The following is a 19451-nucleotide window of genomic DNA, read 5'->3' as shown; positions in this document are numbered from 1 at the left end:
TTATTGCATATTATAAAGAACAATGAAGTAGTTGGCTTTTAGTTATCTGGAATTTTATTTCCTCATTATGTGCCTTCTCTGGAGCCTGAAATTTAGCAGCTAGCTCTTGGATTTTTCCCTTTTATTTCTCATGATATTTTGCTATCCCCACTTCTCAGCCAAGCAAATTGTTTATTTACTGAAGCATTTTTGTAGGTAGGAGGTTGTCTTTCTTAGACCTTTGCCTACCCAGGTTAAATGATTCTGGATGTTTCTTGTTTGTGATGTCTTTCCCTAAAAAAACAAATCATTAAATGCAGTGATGGGGAGAAAACCAGTTGGAAGATGAGAAGGGAAGAAGAAAGACTGCGTTACTATTATTCCAAATGACATGGTAACATAGAAAATGAAATTTCAGGGATTTTTTTTGTTGTTGTTGTTGTTCTTAATTACTTGATACTAACCAAAGTTACTGTTACCTTGACAACCCTCTAAGCTACTGAGCATCTATGTAGGTAGGGAACAAAACAATTACTTCACCCTCCTGCACTCTGCCATGGATGGGGTCAGGGAAAATTAAGTCATGTTAAAAATAGCTCACATTCTCCATGCTTTTTGTAAATGGTCTTAGAATGATACAATTTTTTTGTCACATCATTTTCCTCAAGTCATTATTTTTTTTTCTTTTTCGTAAATGACACAGCAAGTCAAAAGTAGCAACCGCATCTGAAGCAGGAGAGCTCTTTTCATAAGAACAAAGTGGAATGCACAAATTAATTGAGATATTAGAAGTATTTCCATCTCTTCATTGTATTCAAAAATCCTTTGGGAGTGTTTCCTCATCATGTTTTTGTTTTTAGCTGACTTCTAGGAATGGGGGAATTCACTGGATAGTAGAACCAGCCAGTATTTTCTTACCACCCTACTATAAATTTGAATATTCTCCAGAGTTGAGAGATGTCAGTTGAGACACTACACCTTCTGAGCTGACATCTACTCATGGGTGAAATTAAGGTGATATCACATCTTGTGGAGAACCTTACTGCTCAGTGTGGTCTGAGGAACACAAGGACTATGTAGGAACTTATTGAGAAAAGCGGTGAGGTCACAGGCGAGCTTCAACCCAACTCAAGTTGTCTCATATTCCCCATGCCTTCTGAATCCTAAACAGCATTGTATTCAGATTATCTGAGTGACTTGAGATGAACAATATAATCTAAGATGCATTAGTGGAGTCCTAACACCATGTCTTAGCTCATGGCAGATATTCAAAAACTATCCATTCCTATTCTCCTTGAATTTAACACTACTTTACTCATACATCAAAACAGGCCCTATTTTTAAGACTACATTCAAAACCTAGATGAACATCTTTAACAACTTTTGTCTCTGTGGATTTTTCACAAGATTCATGTTCCATTCTTCTGTGCAGTTGGACACTTTAATCTAGCATCAAATCTAAAATATGCTCTGTTGGTAAAGTTATATGAATCATTATCTAATCCAAATGCTTAGCTTTTGGAGGTATTTATAACACATTATATTCTAATCTAAATACTCAAAGCTAAAGATAACACATTTATGCTAAAATCACAATTAAATATTTGAAAAGTAATTTGAAAAATGATGTTTTTGGATGAATTCCAAATTTTTGCAGTCTGGAATGTTCGAGGGCTTTGGAGTCACGTTTCAATTTTGTCTTTTACCTTCTCTAGCAAGTTACTTGCTACACTTTAAAGAAAAAAAGCAACAGAAATATTATTAATTAGCTAATCTACAGTCAGTGAGAATAGTTGTATTTGTCTCTCTGTTATAAGGTTTAGATGGATGGATGTCTGCATGGACACACACACAAATATACTAAAAGTCCTTCAACACATAAAAAATTTGATAATCAATCATTCTCCACCTCTCATTATAAAATTTAGAAAAATGTTTGAATTGTTGAATAAATGCAGAAGATTATTATTTCAAATAAATCGCTAACAAAGTGTTCCCAAGTAGAGATCCTCATGGAGTAGCTTTAATGAAAACTGAAAATGCTTCTGTAATTAGCAATCATGCATTAAAATTTTATTTTCTTAAACAGTTTAAATATGGTTTCTGCCAAGCTTGTTTCATATTAGTGATAGCAGGATCCTTTCTCACCTGGTTAGTGCTGATGACAATCTATCATCTCCCTCTTCTACCAGTTAACTGTGCATAACAGTGTCATTCCCCATGAAAGGTGTTGGTAGATACTGAGATCCCCACACAAAAAAGATAAGCCGGGGTGCCTGGGTGGCTCAGTAGGTTAAAGCCTCTGCCTTCGGCTCGGGTCATGATCCCAGGGTCCTGGGATTGAGCCCCACATCAGGCTCTCTGCTCAGTGGGAAGCCTGCTTCCCTTCTCTCTGCCTGCCTCTCTGCCTCCTTGTGATTTCTGTCTGTCAAATAAATAAATAAATCTTAAAAAAAAAAAAAAGATAAGCCTATATCAGAGTTGTACTGACCTCAGCAATCATTTCCCCCCTCTTTTTTAAAGTGTTCTACGAAATTAGAAAAGTTTCAAGTGCAAACTTTTTTTTTAAGGATTTTATTTATTTATTTGACACAGAGAGAGAGAGAGAGATCACAAGCAGGCAGAGAGAGAGGGGAAAGCAGGCTCCCCACTGAACAGAGAGCCCAATATGGGGCTTGATCCTAGGACCCTGAGATCATGACCTGAGCTAAAGGCAGAGGCTTAACCCACTGAGCCACCCAGGTGCCCCTCAAGTGCAAACTTTCAGACAAGAAAAATTTTCTCACATTCCAAATTAATACAGCACGAAGTGACAAACTCCTAAGTTAGAAAGCTTGGCGGTCAATTTCTTCACCAAGGAATTACAAATATAATTATATAGTATAGACTCTTGAGCATTTCTTTCTTTGGCAAAAACTGAATTGAATCATGTGGTACAGATTCTAGCTCTAGCCACCTGAGTCTTACAGTCTTGACTGGTTTACTTAGCCTGTATTCCAGGGAGCAGGGACTCTGTCCTGTTCATTGCATCTCAGTGGCTAGAAGGGTAGCAATCCTAAATATTTGTTGAATAAACAAATCTATAAAACCTGTACTGTCCATTTCTCTACAGAGAGAGCTGAGAGCAAAACTTCCCAGCTGGAGTGGCCTGTTTCACTGCTAGCACTAACTGATGACAGGTCTCCTGAAAGGTTTCCCTTAGCTCTGGGGGCCAGCATGGTAGAGCCTGAGACAGCTCCATGTCTGCGGGTAATCTCTTAGAGACTTCTCCCATTCTTCAGTGGTTACACTAATTAAGTTACTATCCTTTTCCATGTGTGCCATGGCCTGAAAAACAATGGAAAACCCTTCTTTAGAGCAAGAGTGATAAACACAAAATGTCTACAGGGGCCAGAAAGGCAATTTGAGTGAATTGAGCCTGGTGTAAGTACCTGCTAGCTGCTAGTTCTAGCTCTGGTTTAGAAAGAAAATACAATAAACATGAAAGTGTCATGTCTAATGGAAATTGATTATACAATCTTAAATACTGAAAGCATCGGAAATGACTGTAGAGTATAGGAAGTGAACATCTTCATGGAATTAGTGTGTATTTGTGATTTGAGTTGCACAAATATTTGTCTTAGAAACTTCAAGAATTAGAGTTCATTTCTCTCACTTGATTTTCAAGCTTGCAGATGTAAATGTCCACTCAGGCTTGTGCCATAATTTTTATTTTGTAGCTTCATATGTGTTTTTAGTTCATGGTAACATAACTTCTTTTCTTTCATCTTCTATGAAAGTATCTATAAGGCACCAAACATTATACTAAAGTCTAGGGAAAAAGATTAATAGGATATAATCTATGTCTTTAAAAAACTCACATTCTAATAGGAGGAGACCTTGTAATACACCTTTAGAGAATAATTAACTTTTATTGAGCACTAACTGTGTACTAGGAATTGTTCCAGACAATTTTACATTTATTATCTCATTTGATCCTCTGGACATATATGTTTAGTTCCTATGTGCTAATCTAATATGCTAAGTTTCTGAAATCTACCGTCGGATGCTAAACTTTGAAGACAGTAAATTCCAAGATGCTGAATACTATTGATACATTTTCATGGTAGTTTCTTACTATGTGCAAAAATAATAATAAAAAATCAATTATGCAAATTACCTTTCCCCTCCCAGTCTCTCTCTCATTTCAAACCCACAGGTACTTACATACTCATGATCTGTGCCTGTCTAAAAGTTTATTATGTTTTGGATATGGCATGCTTTCATGTTTCCAGTATGTCAGAGAATCTCAGGATATACATATGTGTGTGTGCATGCATATTTATACACATAAATTCTAATTTATTAAGAGCTATCTATGAACAAGGAATTCTTTGTAGACCATCTCCACTATTCACAATAGTCCTGTAAGATAAGAATAATAATTTCCATTTCAGAAGAAGGTTAAGAAGGAAAAAGTCAATTTCTCCAAGGTCACATAGATAGAGTGCCAAATTTAGATTCATACTTACATGTGACTTTTAAAACCTGGGTTTTTGGCCATTGCTCCTTTTTCACTTAAAGTAATTTAGTCCAGCAGTTCATCTGATACTCAAAACCCATCTATAACTTCCCCCCAAAATGGCATACAAAACCTTTTATGCCTTCAAAATGGAGGTGACTATATTCATATTTCCTCCAGAGACACACTGTACTGCTCTGAGTTTTGAAAATTAAAATATTCTAAAGTTGAAATCTTTAAAAGGTAAACCTTTTTTCAGTGAAGATGGTTCAAATTCTATCCCTCGAACCATGAACTTACTGACTTTTCTCTTTCCTATCAGTCCCCTTGTGTTCTCTGACTTTGCTTTTTCAGAATATCTGTCTTTCATTCTTCATCTGGTCTTCATAGGGCAGGCTTTCAATTCTCAGTGTTTAGCAAGTCAGAATTCTTCTCAGGGATTGATATATGGGTATTGGACCAAAAGAACTTACTCTTTCAGATGAACAGCTAACCTAAGCCTCTTGGTGGTTGCCTCCTCATCAGTGGTAAAGGCCTTTATGAAATAGGAGAGGATGAGTACAGTGTGCAAAACTGAAGCAGTGATAGCAGAGATGAGAGACTGAAAACCAAGAGATCTGTTGGCTCTGGAAACCTATTTTCCATTCCTGAAGTCTAGGTTTTATCAGTTGTTTCTTCAGGCCTGTAGGTTACCTGAGAATTCTGCTCAGCTCTATAAGCCAAAAGATCCCTTTTCTGCATAAAGAATTGCTATAATTAACAAAGGGAAAGAATCCTGATGGATGGATCCCATAATAAGATATAGAGTTTGGAACTGAAAATACTGGAAAAGCAAGTGGGCCATCTCCCTTTCTTCACATAGTTTTATCCTGTAATATATCCTGAAAATCTCTTGATTTTCTTAGCTGCCATGTCAATCCTACTAACTTACTGGGCATTTAATAAATAAAATATCTATGAATTTTATATTTAATCTGACATACTAATGTTTAGATATTTTTAGAGCTTGATTCTATATCTAACATATTCTTTCTCCAGCTTTAGGTAATTTGCAAATTTAGGAAGATTAAACTTCCTTTCTATATATATAACTTGCTGACCTTGGGCAAATCTTTCAATTCCAGTGATGTAAAATTTGAAGAGTATCTATCCAGTTGGTCATTGTGAAGATAAAATTCATGTCAAGGGATTGTGCTCAAATGTGGCAGCTACTTTTAAAAAGAAAGAAAAGAGACAATAGAAAACTGTGCTCCAAGATTTAATCCATTAATTAGGATCTTTGATATGGTTGTTTAGGCACTTATGGATCTATTTCCCTGTACATTTATTCAGGTTATGTTTCTGTCATGACTGTGACAAATGCCTTGCTAAATCTGGATAAATATAATCCACCTCTTTAGAATTCTTGTCCAAAGGAGAATGAAGCCTGTCTGACCTGACTCATTCTTTGTTAACTCATCCTAGTTTCGGCTGATATCTACTTCCATTTTTAAATGTTCACAAACTATTCTCTTTTATTTTTCTTCCCTTCCTTTCCTATATTCCCCCTTCCCCCCACCTTCTTCCTGCCTCCTATTTTTCAATCTGAATATAGTGTACTTTATTGATGGTGTATGACAAAGTAGGGCTCCCTAAGCCCCTCCCCTTCTTCAGGGGGTCTGGGGTGGAAACTATTGGGGATGGAAGATTCTCAGTGTGTTGGGGGATTGAGTTAGGGCAAGGAGTCCCCACCAGGTAAGGGCCTCTTTCTTCTTTTTCATGCTTTCACTGAGGCTGGTAGTCCAGGGGGCTTTTACTCTTTGGAGGTCACATGGACCATTATTAGGTCCATCACCCTGTTGTTTTAATCAAATTTGTTGTCATACCAGAAAATGAACTTGAAAAATTGGTTGTTAAGAGGACAGTGTCAGCCCCAGCATCTATAGTGGAAGAGTGTCACTATTAAAGTTTCAGGATACAGCTTGGCCATCAGTGAAGACCTCTTTTGGGGGTCCTCTAATGTATGCTTCACCACCTTTTTGATGTCATATTTCATATCTTTCTCTAGATGGCAGATCAGATCTATAATGTGACACTTTGGGGCTGGGACCCAGGAGATCATGCTAGTGGAGCTTCCTATTCTGCTCAGTGGTGACCTTGCCTATAGCTTCGGTAGCACCAGTAGAAGCAGGGATGATGTTCTAGGAAGCCCTCCTGTCATAATATCATAGCTTCCCAGAAGGTCATATAGCATCACCCCATTTGATGTTGGCAGAGTCCCGTTCTTGGAGGATGTAGATGGGCCTTCCAATGATGACAACCTTCCCATTCTCAGTCATGATGATGCCACTGAAATTGCCATGGGTGAAATGATACTGAAACATGTAAAAGATGAGGTCAGTGAAGGAGTCATGAATGGTGACAACATCTCCCTTACCACAATTAAAAGCAGCTTTGGTGATCAGGTGCCCAAATCCATCCATGCTGACATTCACCATAGTGTCTCAGGGATTTGGAGGAATGCTAACACAAGAAGATGTGGCTGCCTGTCAGAGAGGAACAGAGTCCTATTTCTTTAATAATTATCAAATTGTGCTTAAGATTCACTTTGAGACTAGCAGTCTTATGTCTTTGTGTATCTAATTACTGTCCTTTAAAAGAAAAAAAAAAGTTACCACTATTTATCTACAGCCTTGTAGCACCAAACTCATTTCTCTATGATGGTTCAAGACCACTGAAAAAATTGCAGTAATTTCACATACAAGTTTTTAGTAGCCTGAAACATAGTCTTATTTAACACAGAAGGTGCTTTATTATAATTAATCCAACTATCCTTAATGGGAAATCCTTACTGATACAGTTCATTATGTTCTTTTTTTTTTTTTTTTTAAGTCTGAAGATATTTCTCAACACATAATAATGTGTTGGGAAATGGGAGCACCTGGGTGGCTCAGTGGGTTAAGCCTCTGCCTTCAGCTCAGGTCATGATCTCAGGGTCCTGGGATCGAGCCCCACATTGGGCTCTCTACTCAGTGGGGAGCCTGCTTCCCCTTCTCTCTGCCTGCCTCTCTGCCTGCCTCTCTGCCTACTTGTGATTTCTCTCTCTCTCTCTGTCAAATAAATAAATAAATATTTAAGAAAAAATCATGGTATGTACACATATATAAATTGTAAATATAAATATGTATATACAATTTTATCAGTTGGTAAAAGATATCATTTAGTGTCAAAATCTCATTTACTTTATTATCCGTGCTCTGAAAATTGGTGTACATGCATCTGTTATTATAAATGTTTTTCCCTGTTTGTATCCAATTGGTTTCATAAGTGAATCACTGAGCACCACCTACACTTGCTCTTATATCAGACGTGCAGTCCTCCATAATAGCAATCAGCACCATAGGTTTATCTGTGTATTTTTTTTTTTATTTTCTATCCACATCCAATTTAATCATCTGTTTGTGCCAGATAGAATTTAGACAAATATATCCATTCCTGCACTTGTAAAAATCACTTTCACTTAGCTTGTTGAGACTCTACCTTAAAGACACCTCTATTCATACAAAGGAATATATGGTCAATTATTATACTGAATTCATTAACATTCCTAAATTTACTAGTGCTCCTTAAATACTATTTTCTTTCAAATTTTGTCAGGTTTTCTTTTAGTTAAATCACGAATTTTTCTTTCATGTAACTTTAATTCAACAGGCCTTATTAAATTGGGGTGGGGAGATACTGTCAATCTCTCTCTGTCCAAGCTAGGTATTACAGACATCTCAGTAGTAGAAGCATTTAATTGTACAGGACACCTAGTTTATGATGCTAAATATGCATTAGATGATTAGGGAAAATAGAATTATAACCCAAGAAATGCATTCAATGCATTTCTTATGCATTATATTATATTATATTATATTATACTTCAGAAGGAAGTATTACGATGACTTTCTTATGCACATGAGACTGTTTCCCCTCCTCCCCATCATGCTTTCAGATGTTCTGCAGGTATAGATAGCTGCTGTTATATCTGTATTATGTTTTTTGTGTTTTGTAACCTCTTTCAGCGTTCTGCTTGCTTCACATTCCCCACAGCTTCTAGACGGGTGCAGGTATGATGTCCCTCATTGCCATTGTTTGTGGATTTGGAATATGACTACCCTCTTCAAAGTTTTGATGCCATTCAACAAAAGTATCAAATACAGAACACAAAGTATCTCCATGTAGTACGTATCTACACATTGATTTAAAAGAAAAGAAAAGGAAGAAATGCTATGAAGGCATATTTCTCCCCTTCTAAAAATCTGAATCTAGTTTTCTAAGTGAGAGTGAATGAAGAGTCAATACTGGGAAAGAAATTACTTAATTTTTCTTCCCAAGAATCCTTTCTAAATTTAGACTGAATTCCTTTATTCTTATCTTGGCTATTTATTTATTTATTTTTGTGTATTGCCTGGCTTTATTTCACTTAGCACAAATACTCTTTTAGTCACGATTTCTTGTTATAACACCCTGATTTCCCTTTGAGAAAGTGTTATCACTTTCCCAATTTCTCAGTCTATTAGGATGAACATTGAATATGTTCTGGCTTCCTTCTGGCTATAGAGATTGGCATGTAGCACTTGACCCAAGCTGGTCCATTTAAAGCTAGCACTGAGAGCTTCTGGGGTGGAGGGGGCAGTAAAAACAAAAACAGAAAAGAGATATTCTTCCTCAAATAGTCACTGAAAAAATATAGGCAGGGTTGGAGCCCTTGACGTCTATTTTGCCAGCAAGCAGCAGTCTAAGAGGGAAGTTCCCATTGGCCAAAGCACAGCCAAGAGGAAAAAAGAAAAAGTCTTAGTCTTGGTAAAAACTTTTGAGCACCTGGATTCAGCTACTCCTGAAGCCATTGATCCCTAAGAATTTTTAGCTATATAATATGCTAAAGTCGTGTTTGGGTTTAAACATGTGGATATGGGAAATTTCTTCTCTGGTACAAGTAAAGAGTCCTACATAATACATCATTTTTCTCCAAAAACATTTCTTTTCATTTTCCTGGACTCCAAAAAGCATACAATTTATCTGCTATTATTTGTTCCTCTTTAAAGAAAGTATACTTTTAGATCTATTTGTCTCTATTGCCTCTTCTCAGTAACATCATTCTCACATCACATGCATTTTGTTTTGAAATTTTACCACATATGTCCTGTGCCCAGAGAAATGATTGTCACAGTAATAAGTTCTCTTCCACATTTCTGTATTTCCTATATTGAAACCTTCCACTCATAGAGCCTTTAGCTTTCTGTGTACCTTCTACAAGTTCATCTTCTTTGAACTGAGTTACATAACCTTTCATAAGTATTTGTGAAATCTAGTTATTTTAGTTTTATGTTTATATGTAATGTAAAGATAAAGTCCCTGTACATTAAGAAGGAAAATAAAATCAATGTCTTTCATGAGGGAGAGGGACTTGAGAAGCTCAGTGTCCTAAATATCAAGAATTGACTTCCTCACCTGCTAAGACGTTAGCATCAGTATTTAATTTGTAGTTTATTCAAAATAAAATTCTAGCAAAATAAAAATTCCATAATGTTTGTATTTTAAATTTTTTTATCTTATTTACCCAGTTATTTATCAATTATTCAAAGTATAAAAGGATCTCTATTAAAAAAAAAAACAACTCTTTTATGAGTCAGAAATTTCAGGTACTTCTATTCACATTTCCCTTGGGACATGTTCTTTCCCTCCACTTCCTCCTCTTTTGTTTGACTTGATGAGGTCTTTCATCCAAAGAGCTATCCTCAAATTTGTGCTGCAACACATTTCTTTTACAGACTGATGGTAAAAACGGCAGTATTTTTCGTATTCATTTCTTTTAGTTGTCTGTAATTTGAGTCTCAACGAGCTGTTATCATATATACACAGCTTGGACCCCTGAGATGTTCTGAAACCAAGATAATTTGTACACATTGTGATTGTTAATAGAGAATTTTGTTACAACACTGATTCTTTACAACACGGTGAAGGTAATTACAGTTGGAGACACAAAATAAAACCTGCTTCAGCTAAGAAATTGTTCATAGACACATGTTACTTTTATGGGTCTCAGCAGGAAGGGGTAGACCGTGTCAATAACTTACATTTAACCCAATGATATCAACCTTCAGGGAAATCTGTTTATCTGCCTATTCAAATTATATTTTAAACATGTTCTTCTAAGTGAAGATGTACCATTTTTAATATTTTGAGGCAGTTGGTTGAAGGCAATTATAAAGTTGGTTAAAGGTGAGGAGATACTAAGAATTAACACTTTAAAAGGATAATCTCTGCATTATATATAAGTCATGATATCAAACCAAGGCTGGAAAAAATATACTTCAGAAGAATAGTAATAATAATAATAATAGTAAAACACAGTTGAGAGAATAACAGGGAGGAGAATTGAGTGAAAGAGTGGCAAAGGTTTTTTTTTGTTTTGTTTTGGTTTGTTTTTTTGTTTTGTTTTGTTTTGTTTTTAATTGTGGGAAATGTAGTCCCTTGTGAGAAGAATGAATTGGGATAGGAATCCAGAGAGAAGAAAAACATGGAAACATTATCTTTCTATCAACCTGTGTAAGAGATACTGTGGTGAGCCACTCTGATCCCTTCTCAGGACTGAAGGGATTATCCCTCCAGCTGCTGGGAGTATTAGTTGCTGACTGCTCTTTCTGTGAACCCTTTCTAGAAATTGGTCTGGAGAGAGCTCCCTCCTGGTAAGAACAGCCTGTATTTAATGACTGGTTGATCTTGGAGGTTGGAGGCCCAGATTCTTTGATGCAATGTAGGGTAACTGTGCAATACAGGAGGGTTATTCTAGCTTCCCTGTGGGGAGGGCTGCAGTGTTTGCTGAGAATGCATCAACTTTTCTCTCTTCCCAATTCTGCTTCCCTCCTGTCCCTTTCTTCCATGGGTTCTGTTCCAGAGAGTGCCTCCAAATGAACTTGCCACATGTAAACCTTCACCTCAGGGTCTACTTCCCAGGAACCCCAAACTGGTATAATCTGTAAATTATTTCTTTTGTTGCTAATGTTTATAGAGCAAATTTATGTGTTAGGTACCATGAATGCATTTTACACAGGCTATTTAATTTTATCCTCACAATTTGTAAGGGAGATACCATTATCAGCCACAATTTTCAGCTAAGAAAACAGAGATGAAGTGAGGTTTAATAATTTGTTTTGGTTTCACATGTGAAACAGGGTTGACTTCCAGAGTCAGAATCCAGCATATTCTCTCTGGAGAGAGAGACACTTCCCAGCAAGAAACTGATGAGAAAGCTTCAGGAGTATTGGGTCTAGAGTAGAATTAAAAGTCAACATTCACGAGGAAATTTTGAGTCCAAGTTAAGTAGGTATTTGTAACTCACTATGAATTAGAATAATAAAAGATTTTTTTTCTTTCTTCTTTTCAGTTCTGTTGAGATATCACTGACACAACACTGTATAGGTTTAAGGTGTACAACGTAATGACCCAACTTTCATGTATTGTGAAGTGATTACCACAGTAAGTTTAGTTAACAACCATCATCTCATACATGTACAAAAAAAGAAGAAAAAAATCCTTTTGATGAAAATTTTTAAGATATATTCTCTTAGCAACTTTCAAATATACCATACAGCAGTGTTAATATAACTATCAGGTTGCATATTACATCACCAGTATTTATATATCTTATACCTGGAAATTTGTACCTTTAGACTACTTTCATCCAATTCAGCCACATCCACCTCTTGCCACTGGTAACCACAAATCTGATTTCTCCTTACTTTTTGAGCTTTGTTTTTTTGTTTAGTTTTGTTTTGTTTGTTTTTTGTTTTTTTGTGGGGTTTTTTTTGGTTTTTGGTTTTTGGTTTTAGATTCCACATATAAGTGAGATCATGCAGTATTTGTTTCTGTGTCTCTGACTTATTCAACTTGTCATAATACTCTCTAGGTCCATCTATATAGCTGCAAATGGAAAGATTCATTCTTTTTTATGGATGAATAATATTCCTGTGTATGTGTGTGTCTGTGTGTCTGTCTGTGTGTGTGTGTGTGTCTGTGTACCACTTATTGTTATTCATCTATCCAAGTAGACACTTGGGTTGCTTCCATATCTTGACTGTTGTAAATAATGCTGTAGTTAGTGTGCATATGTCTTTTTGAATTAGTGTATCATTTTCTTTGGGTAATTCCGAGTAGTGGAATTGCTGGATCATATAATATTTCTATTTTTAATTTTTAATTATTTTTAATTTTACATAATTTTAAATTATTTTATAATAATTTTATAATAATCATAACAAATAAATAATTATTTTAATTATTTTTAATTTTTAATTATTTTTAAATTTTTGAGAAAGCTACATACTGTTTTCCAGAATGGTTGTGTCAGGTTGAAGCCAGACCTGAGTAGTAGGAGGAATGTACCCAACGAGAGTCCTAAGTCTTTGAAGGGGAATGATATAGACATGAGCTGGAGGCAAGGCTAGTGATAAATGACCTACATCTTAAAAGCACAGGGCCACGACATCCTGATGTTGTGGCTTCAAGACCTTGGTGCTGACAGATCAAGAGCCACAGGTAGAGCATGCACTCTCCTCTTCTACCTCTACCCCCAGGGTAAACTCTGGACTCATTATGATGCATTTGCATTGTAGATACAACATCCCTCTCCCGTTCCCCCCCACCTCCAAATAAAAGACTGCCATGTTGGTTCTTGTACAAACTTGTAGGGTCAAAACTACCCCTTCCAGCTTGTGGGAGGAGTTCCCCAAATGACTGGAGGCAGCCTCCATTAGTGACTGCCATACTGTGCATTACAGCTCCTCCCAACCCAGAGAGATGCAACAAATATCCAGTCCAAAAATAACCTAGGGCTGTCCCACCTCCCAGAATCTGTCCATTCTGCCACCTTGAGAATGTACTTTCACTTTAATAAACTGCTTTGTGCTTGTTACTTTCCTTCTGACTGTCTTTATTTGATTGCAGATCCCCACCTAAATCTTCTTGTAGGGAATTCAAGGACCAAGACTGTCTTTTCACATAAAAGAGACTCTCCACCCAGAAACAGCTGGAACATTTTGCATTCCCACCAACAGTGCACGAGGGTTTCCTTTTCTCCACATCATCACCAACACTTGTTATTTTTTGTTGTTGTTATTATTGTTGTTGTTTTTGTTTTGATACTAGCTATTGTGACTAGTGTCAAGTGATATCTCATTGTGGTTTTGATTTGTGTTTCCTTAATAATTAGTGATGTTGAGCATCTTTTCACATGTGTCTATTGGCCATCTGTATATCTTATTTGGCAAAGGTTCTATGCCCATTTTTAATCATATATATATATATTTTTTTTTTCTGCACTGACTTGTGTGAGTTCCTTATATATATTGGATAGTAACTTATATGAGATATATCATTTGTAAATATCTTCTTCCATCAGTTGCCTTTTTTGTTTTGTTAATGGTTTCCTTTGCTGTGCTTTTTATTTTGGTGTAGTCCTGATAGTTTCTTTTTGCTTATATTTCCCTTGCCTGAGGAGACATATCCATAAATATGTTGTTAAGACTGAGCTCTAAAAGGTAAAGCCTATGGTTTCTTTTTGGGAGTTTTATAGTTTCAGGTATTATATTTAGGTCTCTACCCATTTTTAGTTTATTTTTGTGCATATATGTAAGAAAGTCATCCAGTTTCATTCATTTCATGAAGCTGTCCAATTTTCCAAAGCACCATTTATTAAGGAGACCATATTTTCCCCATTGTATATTGTTGCCTTTTTTCTCATAGATTAATTGACATATAAACATGGGCTTACTTCTAGGTTCTCTGTCCTATTCCAGGAATCTTTGTGTCCTTTTTTTCATTTTTCTGTCAGTACCATACTGTTCCATTACCACAGTTTTATTATTGCAAGTTTGAAATCTGGAATTGTGATACTTCCAGCTTTGTTCTTCTTTTTCCAGAGTGCTTTGCTATTTGAGGTCTTTTGTAGTTCCATACAAATACACACAGTCTTCCAAAACTGAATCAGGGAAACAACAGAAACTAGAAAAAATAGAACATTTGAACAGACCAATTACTAATAACAAAACTGAATCAGTAATCAAAAAACTTCTGACAAACAAAAGTTCAGGACCAGATAGATTCATAGGTGAATTCTACCAAACATTTAAAAGAAGAGTTAATACCTACTCTTCTCAAACTAGTTCAAAAAGTAGAAGAGAAAGGAAGGCTTCCAAATTCACTCTCCAAGGCCAGCATTACCTCAATACTCAAACCAGACAACAATAAAGGAAAACTACAGGCCAATATTCCTAATGAACTTAGATGTAAAAATCCTCAACAAAATATTAACAAAACACATTCAATGGTACATTAAAAGGATCATTTACCACCATCAAGTGGTATTAATTCCAGGAATGCACAAATAGTTCAATATTCATAAATCAATGTGATGTACCACATTAACAAGAGGAAGGTTTAAAGACCATATGATCATCCCAATAGATGCAAGAAAAATTTTTGACAAAATACAACATTTATGACAAAAACTTTCAACAAAGTGGGTTCAGAGGGAACAATACTTCAATGTAATAATGGCTATATATGAAAACCCATAGCTAACATCATAATGTTGAAAAACTGAAAACTTTTCCTCTAAGATCAGGAATAAGACAAGGATTTCTACTTTTACCATTTATGGTCAATGTAGCACTGGAAATCCTAAGCTGTCGCAGTCAGACAAGAAAAAGAAATAAAAGGCATCTAAATTGATAAGGAAGCAGTAAAACTTTCACTACTTGCAAATGACATAATATATACAAAATATCCTGAAGACTCCACCAAAAAAACTATTAGAACTAATAAAATGAATTCATTTTATGAATGAATAAACATAAAATAAACATGCAGAAATCCATTGCATTTCTATATATGAATAACAAAGTAGCAGAAAGAGGAATTTAAGAAAACAATATCATTTACAATGGCATCAAAAAGAATAAAATACCTAAGAATAAATTTAAGGAGGTAAAAGACACTGAAAACAATAAAGCATTGATTGAAAGAACTTGAAGACAACACAGAAAAATGGAAGTATACCCATAATCTTGGATTGAGAGAATTAATTTTGTTAAAAGGTCCATACTTCTCAAAATAATCAGCAGATTCAATGAAATCCTTGAATACATTTTGATGATAGCCATTCTAACAGCTGTAAAGTGATATTTCCTTGTGATCTTGATTTGCATTTCTTTAATGATTGATGGTGTTGAACACATGTTGGCCATTTGAAATTTTTAGTGATAAAGTTGAACAATAATAAATAAAAATAGCTGATTATACCCCTAAATTTGGAGCTTTAAAGTTCACTCATCATTCAACTTGGGAATGTAGTTCTTTTCTGAGAGTGCTGCAGATAACTTTTTATGGATATATTAATTTCTTAGATAAAAGTATAGAATTTTGTTACAAATTATTAACTAAGTTTGAAGTAACACTTTGTCTAAGAAACTTTAGAAATTGTACCACTCCGTTAATTCAGTGTTGGCATGTATGAGGGGAAAAAGGAATCCCTTTAGAAAAATAAATATGTTTACCCTTTTAAATATAGTATGTAATCATGATTAGTAAGAGATGGAAATATAGAATCATAGAAAATAAGGTTTTGTTATGTTTCTTAATATTTGTTTTTAAGCATGTGATTATACTAGCAGTTTTATATTTTTTAACTTATAGTTATTTTTCATTTTTATGAGCACTTCATATATATTTTAATGTTTGCATAATGTCCTACTGGGCAGATGTATAGTTTTAGCTTAAATGAGAAATGGGACTCTGAAGCTAGCAGTCACTTAGGGAATATCAGCTGGCCCTGCAGACACAGTCTACTCGACAATATTTGATTTGATCACCATATCAAAATAACAAGAATTAAATAGAAACTGGAAAACACCTTAATTAATTTACAATGAAAAAAGTACATGGGGGGGCAAAGTGTGACGAGTAAGTGTGGATTCTGAGCCATGGGAATTAGCTATGTGATGGTATATGTGATGGCAGTGGTGGTTTCATGGCCCTTACCTTTAAGAATATGCCTGTACAACAGACCAGATTTGAGTATATGTCAATCAAGGACACTGTTGGTATCATTCCCTTTCTTAAAACACTTTAGTGGTTTTCCATTACTATTAGATTAAAATGATTTTGATAATGTTATTCCTAATCGTCTCTTGTGTCACATTTCCTACTATTTCCACCTTTGGAAAGGTGGAAATAGTCCCACCCAAGTGTCCTACTTTGGGACACTTGTCTCATTGTAGTTGAACAATTATATGCACAATCTTCTATGGAGCAATTATATATGTAAAGCAAAAGTTAATATGGTAAAATCATATGCAGTGAGTTACTTGAGGCAAGGATTTATCTCTCTTATTTACCGCTGGGACTTAAGTACTGAGCTCTGGAGTTGGCACATATTAAATATGTATTGAAATCACAAATTCCTTTCTCTGCCTTTTTCTTTCTCTGCTTGCATTTTTAACCAGAACATTTTTTCCCTTTCCGTGTTAAGATAAACACACATACACACAGGCGCACACACAGACACACACACACGCACAGACGTGTGTGTGTGTGTGTGTGTGTGTGTGTGTGTATGTGTTTCTATGAAAACTCCAAATTCAGGTTCAAATTAACTTTTTGTCTCAGAGTAAACAGTCTGTTTAAATTGACTTTATATATTTCTGCTTTGATTTGAAAAGAGACTCTGTTTCTAAGATTTCAGGATGTCTTAGTTTCCTCTAGTTACATAAGTAGTTGGCCATTTCTAAAACCTTTGGACAATTAGGCTTGTTTTTTTTCTACTATACATAATGCTGTAATGATCTTATACCTATGGAACACTTTTTTTTTTTTTTTTTGGTATTTTGTAGCTGATTTGTTTCCTAAGATAGATCAAAGAAATGCTTGTGCGAGATGACTAAGCTCTTCCTGGGATAAAATTTAAAAATAAATTAAAGTTGTGTGATAATAGATCTCTAATTTTTTCTTAAATTTTGACTTTTCTGAATTCTCAACTTATGATGAAGACTCATGCACAAGTGAAAAACATTACCAAACTAGCAAATGAATGTGGCTAGCTGGGTTTGGTTTCTTTGAGTTTTTCAGGAAATGACAAAATGTTCAACCTTTTGAGAGAACTTAACTTTATGTTCCTGTATTCAGTGCTGACACTGCTAAGGATGAATCATTAAATGTGAGAGGAAGGCTAAAACGAAAAATGTTTAACCAACTGTCCTTTGCCAGTGCTACATTTAGAAAAACTATTTTTTGAATATACAGAATATATTTCAATGGCTAGGATACAATAGGACCAAAAAAAGATATTTGTCAGTTGTTGGAATTTATTTATGAAAGCATTTTGCATACTTACAGAATCAAATTCTAGAGTCTGGAATAAAATGTACAGGGGGTAGGAAAGAAAGTTTCTTTATTAGCTAATAGGATGAGAAATTTCTTGTAAAGTGAAAGAATAGAGCTCATTACATACCTCAACAAGAGGAATTGAATTCAACATGTAAGGAAGAAATTACTTCATCCCTCTTGTAAATTCATGAGCTTCAGTTGCATGAAGTAATAACCTTAATCACAAAGAATTAAAAGGGGCATTCAACTAGTCAGATTTGTTCCTAGAGTTCCACTTTGGAGAAAAATAAAGGACCCAAAGATCAGCTGATTAATACATATATGGTTCATATTGTTAACTAATAGCTTAATTCTGAGGTGTGGGTCTACATTGCTAAATGCATATTTATGTATTTTGTACTTGACTATGACGAATTACACTGGGATGGTTTATTTTTTTTTGAAGAAATAGTCCTGAGTGTCTAAAATGTGTCAAGTGTTTGGATAAACACTTTGGATTAAATGGTAAACCAAAATAGATATTATCTCTGTCCTCATAGCATAAGAATGTAGTGAAGGACCTCAATATGGAAAACAAATTTTTGTTTTTTTCCAAAAAAATAGGCTAATTACAGCTCAGATAAACACTGCATGGACATAATGATTTAAGAGCACGTGTACCATTTGACCTAATTAGGAAGGTAAGAGAAAATGTTCCTAACAAAGGAGTGGTTGGACAGTGAGATGAAGAATAGTTTGATTATTAGTTTAAGAAAGAAGGGAAGAATTTCTGAAGAGATAGACTTTAAAGTTTGTTTTTCATATTGTCCTCTATATGACAAATACATTTGATTGGAAGCATGAAAAAATTTTTTAATTGAGGTACAATTGACATATTAATATCAGGTGTACAACACAATCATTCTTTATTTGTATATATTGCAAAATGATCACCACAGTAAGTCTAGTAAGAATCTATTACCATATAGTTATAAGTTTTTGTCTTCTGATGAAACCTTTTAAGATTTACTCTTAGAAACTTTCAAATGTGCAGTAAAGTATTATTAACGATAGACACCATACTGTATATTCTATCCCCTCAACTTACTCTATAACTGAAAATTTGTACCTTGACTGTCCTCTTTTACCCATTTTACTTATGCCCCAACCCTCATCTCTGGCAACCACTAATCTAATTTTGTATCTATAAGCTTGTTTTCATTTTTTCTTTCTCTAACTTATCTCACTTAGCATAATCCCCTTAGGGTCCATCCATATTGTCACAAATGGCAAAGTTTCATTCCTTTTTATGACTGAAAAATATTCTTGTGTGTGTATGTGTGTGTACCACAATTTCTTTATCCATTCATCCATTAGTAGACACTTAGGTTGTTTCTATATCTTGTCTTTTGTAAATAATAGAATTATTTCATTATTAGTTTAAGAAAGAAGAATTTCTGAAAACATGAGCCTTAAAATTTATTCTTTGATATGCCCTCTATATGAAAAATACATATGACTGGAAGCATGATAACTTTTAATGTAGTAAAAAAATACTCCCATTTAAAGAGTTTCAGTTCATTAT

The sequence above is a fragment of the Enhydra lutris genome, unplaced genomic scaffold, assembly GCF_002288905.1.
Source record: "Enhydra lutris kenyoni isolate GAN:26980312 unplaced genomic scaffold, ASM228890v2 scaffoldscaffold22, whole genome shotgun sequence".
Lineage (NCBI taxonomy): Eukaryota > Metazoa > Chordata > Mammalia > Carnivora > Mustelidae > Enhydra > Enhydra lutris.
Note: the sequence above shows the minus strand (reverse complement) of the source record.